General features: G+C 42.6%; 1 non-coding gene across 1 annotated transcript; it reads left to right on the top strand.

Moving 5' to 3' along the window:
• Positions 1–5,096: 5,096 nt before the first annotated feature.
• LOC145349589 (U2 spliceosomal RNA) lies at positions 5,097–5,288 on the top strand. The gene has a single exon (XR_013888105.1). It is a non-coding gene; the product is annotated as a U2 spliceosomal RNA (small nuclear RNA).
• Positions 5,289–6,602: the final 1,314 nt, after the last annotated feature.

Raw genomic sequence — 6,602 nt, 5'->3', positions numbered from 1 at the left:
CCAACAGCATTGAACTCCAAACCATCTGACTTATTGATTATTGTTATTTGCTTATGTTCATGTTACACTGTTTGAATTTGTTGGGGACATTCAATTTAAAGAGGGAAGAATTATTAATACGTTATGTCTTATGAGCACTGTGTACCAATATATGCAAGCTGTCACCAGATGTAGCATCACAGGCCACTAACACAGGAAGTTGCAGGAGAGTGAACAAGCAGCCTGCAGTGAATACACCTTGGAAATAAAACTCTTTTTTTCCCTTTTTGAGCCTCTGTGATTCCCAGTATCAATACCAAGTTGCATAACAACTACCATTCATCCAAATATTACAGAACAAGATCTGAAGAAATTGTTAAGCCTCCAGATTATCTGGATTTAAAAAGTTAAAGACCTTTCTGAGGGAGGAGGGGTGTCAAGTAAAGATTGTATTCAAAATAAATCTGGATAAGGACTTTGTGGGTAAGTGTAGTAGAAGGGTTTTCAGGCAGAGCAAGGGTTATTTTGGGATCGGAGAACACTACTTCCTAAGGTGTGATTTACAGAATCACATGTAGGCTCACCAGGATGTAGCAGAAAAGCAAAGGGCAGCCTAATGATTCACTTGATTAAGGTGAAATTTTAAAATATAATGGGTGGAATTTTATGGCCTGGCTCGACCTGAGACTGAAAAATCCCTTCCGAAATCAACCGACCTTCCCATTGTCTGCCCCTCACTTGCTCCAAATCCAAGGCAGGTGGGGCGGTAGAATTCTAGCGTCTGACTTACTTGGAAAACAGAGCTTTTCAAATTTCCCTGAAATAAGTTGTGATGTCATCTAATTAATTTCATTCAACTATCGCCTTGTACTCACTTCATTTCTGTGCACACTTAGGAGCTATGTTATTCTGTTTTATCAGTAAGTGATGTCAGTCTTGGAAATCATGTGATCTATTTTTCCTTTCCAATTGTAGATTTTGATAGCAAGTATAATGTCTATTTCTGTACATTATGTAGACTACAACACAAATTTATTACTTGGATCTTCATCTTGTAGTGATCATGACAACTGCAATTTAAAAAACTATATTGCAAGGATGCAATTGTGGAAATGAATACCATGTAACCACCTGAGGAAGTACAGCAGTGGAAAAAAAGGGTGAGCGTTGCTTTTGAGAGTTAACAGATCCCTGTTACACTCCCCAGTGAGGAAGTGGGGCATGTTGCAAAGAATTAACACATTGCAAAATTGACGTCTTCTCAATCACTCAATGTGTTACTGCCTGTAACACACTGCAGACTGTGTTATCTAATACGCTCTTACACTATTGGTGTGATATCCTGCATTTAATTATTCATGTTATTATTTATAATTTTCTTATCACAGCTTTTTTTGAACATTAAATCATTGTTCATAGCAATTAATTGAAGGGTTATCAATGAACAAAATGATGTGTCAGCCTCACCTGAAAGAAAATTTTAGTGTGTTATCTTTATTACTAAGACCAGTATATTTTCATCAGCCTTTGGCAGATAAGAATTGATTAGTTTCTAAACCGGTAGTTAATCAAGTTCCCCTTATATTTGGCAACTGTGAATGCATTCTAGTTGTTACTTTAATGCAGAGAAATTCCTATGTAAGGAAACACTCACATTTCAGCTGGATTGGTCTAGAAAACCTAATTTAAAATATAATATGAAGTGAAATAATAAATAGACTCTAATGCGCTGCAGACTTGCTTGATGTCTCAGTAAGAAGTTTGGAAGCTTGTATGTTTGAACATAAGCTGTTTATTGGTAACCCATAACTAGATACATCAAGGTAAGTGCCCTGCATGCACGCTGTCTCCATGCTGGCTCCCTCCAGACTCTTCCACACACATCAAGGAGCATCCAGAGCCACTGTTGGACAGGTGTGGATGTGGGTGGCTGTTCAGTGCCTGGATCTTGGATCAGTGCAGGAGATTCAAGGATTTCACAAGAACTGCAAGAATGTGTAAACATTTCACCTTTCTCATTACCACTTGACAACAATCAACAGGACCACAGAATCACTACAGTGCTGAAAAAAAGCAATACAGCCCATCAAATCTGTACCAATTCTCTCAACGAGCACCCCACCCAGACCTTCCCCTCTGCCCTGGCCCCATAATCTTGCGCATTTACCATGGCCAATCCACTTCATCTGCACATCTTTGGACTCCACCTACCCCTTCATCAAACACTTTCAATTATCACCTCCCTTCCATCACATCTTTTCCTACACGATTACTATACACACCAAACGTTCCTATTCCCATTCCTAATACATCTCGTTCTTTCCTCTTTTAACAACATGCACTAACATCATTACATGATCACATTCATTACCTCCCTATTCTTTTGCTGTCTTATTTCTTCTACATCTCTCAATACATCCACTGTGTCCACAAGCCGATCTTCATTGGCCATTCGCTCTCACCCTCCTTTTTTGCAGGACTAAAAAAGCGCATAATTTTTGGAAGACAAACAAAGTGGATGAGAAACAATGGTTGCGATTCTTCCATAGCGACCCACAAGTTTTCTGGCGGGTCGAAGTGGGAGATGCCGACCTTGCACTGGGGTTTGCTCATGCGCCAAGAATACATGCGCATTTCCCAGAGCCAGAGAACAGTCGCCGGTCAGACCATGCTAGAAACCGGCAGGAAGGTAGGTAAGTTATTTGAATTTTTTTTAAATATGTTTTAAGTATGCTTAGCAGTTCATTATTTGGAGCTTTCAGGTCCCAACTAACTCTCCCATCCCGCCAAGAGTACTTCATTCCAGCAGGGTTCAGATAGCTCCCCACATTTGGAGAACAAGTGGGAGAACCCGCCAGAATGAAGGGAAGGCAACTGGGGCCCCTCAGGGGACCAAGCAGTGGGGGGAATGGTGACCCCTGAGTATGTATGCACCCTGGCAGTGCAAGCCTATGTCCCCAGTACTGCCCAAGGAAAAAAGTGCCCATGCCCAGGGGTACTTGGCACTGCCCACCAGGCATTCGCAGTTCCAAGGGGACAGGGCCTATTGTGGACAAGGCCTATGGGATATCGGTGGGGTGGAAGGTCCTGCTGCCACTCTGCAGATAGGATCAATCTGGGATGGAGGGAAGGCAACAATTGGTGCGGGCTGGGGGAAGTGATATGCCAGAGGGGCCTGCCTCCTAGTGAATGGAGACGATTGGGGGTGGGCATTTGCTGGGATGCAAAGGGTGGGGGGGGGGATCGTCATCACTGCTGGGGAGAGGGGGTGTTGGGCTGTGCGTCGGGGTGCTCCGGGATGGAGACAGGGTTGGCCTGCGAATTGCTATGGGGGCCACGATTGGACTGCGTGGGGAGGAGGAGAGGAGGAGGGAGTGGGAGGGGCAGCACTGTGAGGGTCCCAAGCTGGCCAGCATACAGGAGACTGCCAGATTGGAGCCACTGAGCATGTGCAGAGTTCCAGAACTGTCAGACCCCAGTGCGAATAGGCCCCGCTCCCCTGGGTTTTTAATGGTATTGATGATTGGGACCTCTGCAGCGCACAAAGTGCAGAGATTCAGGTGAGAAGCTGAACTGAGAAAACAAATCGGGATTTAGAACAGTTTTCCCACCAGATCAGAGCTTTTGGGAGAATTGCCCCCATTGTAGGTGGAAAGTTCACACACTATTCTTCTCACACTAGCAGTGCAAGAAATCCTGGAAACTAATGGGCCAAGCAAGATACTTGAATATCACTTTGCATACCTTCATTCAACTCAGCAAAAATACAGCAAACTGCACAACTTCAATCTGCATTCTCCAGTCAGTACCCTATTCACGTACAACTTCTCTGTTGGGGCATGTTGTTAGGGGGCAGGAATTGAAGTTGCGGAAGAAGCTATTATTCCCACCTGGAAATCGGGATTAAAATTGACCCTTTGATTCAGAAGTCAAAATAATTATATTGAGTTATGGTTCCATAGAAACTGGTAGTTTCCAAGTATCATGCCAGAGCAGCCATTCTTATGTTTCAGACCCATACAATTGATGTCAATAGACCAACTGACACTGAAGGGCATTACAATATGTATATTATCTTCCCCAGATATCAACAAACATACATTTCTTACTGGGATTAATAGACAATAATTAGAAGTGGAATTCCCTGCAAAATTATAATATCAATTTGCCATTTTTCACTTCTCTGCTGATCAACCAATTCTACTCAGACAAGGGATAAAATTTGGAATTTTCCTGGTCTATGTGGCTCACTACCAGTCTTAAGGCATGGATGCCTTTTGCTTCGTAAGACGATGATTTGGCCAACTATGTGTTAAACATCACCCGGCGTGGCTCAAGATACCCTGCACCCTGGCATGGAAAGCTCTGCCACATTTGCTGCAAAGGAGGACAGCGAGTTGAGAAGCTATGTGGTTTGTTGGCCTCTGTTTACTCTGGGCTCTCTTTTTAGCTAATTAAGCATTCTGCTTGTTTCTTCTAATGCCCTTCCAAACAGTCAACCTCCATAGGTCACAGCCATCAATTAATGTCTTCCAGTTGTTTAGTGACAATGTTTGTGATCTTCAAAACTTGCTTGCAAGTGAACTTGTAGGGGGGTTATAGATGCCCAGGACTATGTAATCCACAACTGTGAGATGCTGCAACAATAGACTGGTCCAGTCTGAAAGTGTCAGACATATGAGAATTCATCACCATAATCACCTTTATAGCCATCGCTAATACCATTCTCACCCTCCTCTGAAGTTGCTTCTGTTGCCTCAGCAGGTGGCAGATTTCAGTGAGGATCTCCTCAGTGAAGTGGGGGCAACTGACACTCTGTTCCTCCCTGAACAATCTATACCTAAGTTTCTGTTTGACAAATGTGGAGGGCACGACAGGTGATCAGTTTTGTCTAAAAATAAAGTCCAAGAAGCTTAAGGACTGAATTCTCCCATTTTGATAATAAGTGCTGTGGTGGAACAGGAATAACGAGAGGGTGATTTTACTAGCTCATCAAACTGGGCGATCAACATGGTGAGCCGGCAAGATCACGAAACCGGCGAGAAAACCGGATTTGTGCCCGGCTTCTCATCTCTTGCGATATTACTGCCCCTGTTAGTAATCATTTGTCAAGCAGAATCGCTTCTCAGCCTATTGGCTGAGATCAAGTGTAGTATCGACATGCTGTATTTGGCTGAAGTCATTAGGTTATACTTTAGCTTCATTTGAAGTGATTTTTAAAAGTGGCATCTCGGCTTTTTGGCTAAGATGCAAGTGAGATCAAGCCTTGGAACAGGAGTTACACCAACTCCAATCAGCTTGGATCATATAGATCAAGTCCAACTCGGGAGGTGAGAGCCCTGTCTTGTCAGCTTGGATTGGGAATGTCTCAACTTGTTGAGACTCTGAATTGGAATTGATTTGATTGAATTGGAATAAAAACAAAAAGAAACTTAAGGATAGATATTTTGTTGCTTTATTTCAAAACTCCCAAGACTGGTGGCAGGTTTCTGTACATTTGACACCCAACTGATTAAAACAAAAACATAACACAGAATCCTTACAGTGCAGAAAGAGGCCATTCGGCCCATTGAGCCTGCACTGACCACAACCTCACCCAAGCCCTATTCCTGTAATGCTACATATTCACCGTACTCATCCTCTGACACTAGGATCTATTAATCATGGCCAATCAACCTAACCCACATATCTTTGGACTATGGGAGGAAACTGGAGCACCCAGAGGAAAGAATGCAGAAGGAGAATGTGCAAACTCCAGACAGACAGTGACCTGAGGCCAGAATTGAACCCAAGTCCTTGGCACTGTGAAGCAGCAGAGCTAACCACTGTGCCGCCCCTAGAAACATTTAGATTTAATATCCACAGATAAATTATCTTCGAGTTTGCGACAACAAAACCCAGTGGAGCAATATTTATTTTTATCTGATGTAAGCAAAACCACATAGATCAAAAACAGACCAGGATAACCAGAGATAATTCCTTGCTTATACCATTTATATGTTTAGACAGAAACAAAATGAAGACCATATATAACTTGAACATTAATACAATTTCTTTGCTCCAGTGTAGGTAATTAAAACTTCTCATTTCATTCCTAAATGACAGTTGTTATTCATTTAAAAAGTGGTGACATCAAGAGGACACAGCGTGTCACAGACTATATGCTAAAACCACCTAGATCAAACTGGAAATCCCAGTTTGAACAGACATAAGTACAAGTAGATTTATTCCTTTCCTATGGAATATGATTATGTCACTATTTTAAATGGATATATGCTTAAAAATAAACTTCCACAGAGCTATAGAAGCAGGACAGAAAAGCAGGAATAATGGGATTGCTCTTTCAAACAACCAGTACAGGTACGATGGGCCAGATGGCCTCCTTTTGTGCTGACTGATTCTGTGACTCGATTAAATGGAAAACAAAACAGATTTTTAACCAGAAGCCCAGCAAAGTAATGAACAAGCACAGCCTTAGAGCAATACCTCCATAGAACCCCTACAGAGCTAAAGGAGGCTGTTCAGCCTACTGAATCTGTGCCAACTCTCCAAAAAGGATCTTACCCAGGCCCATCCCATTAAGTCTGCTCCAACTCTCCAAAATGCATCTCACCCAGGGCCCA

This window comes from Carcharhinus amblyrhynchos, chromosome 10 (genome assembly GCF_965287045.1).
Source record: "Carcharhinus amblyrhynchos chromosome 10, sCarAmb.v2.hapA, whole genome shotgun sequence".
NCBI lineage: Eukaryota > Metazoa > Chordata > Chondrichthyes > Carcharhiniformes > Carcharhinidae > Carcharhinus > Carcharhinus amblyrhynchos.
The sequence above is the reverse complement of the archived record's forward strand: the minus strand, read 5'-3'. Positions and strand labels throughout refer to the sequence as shown.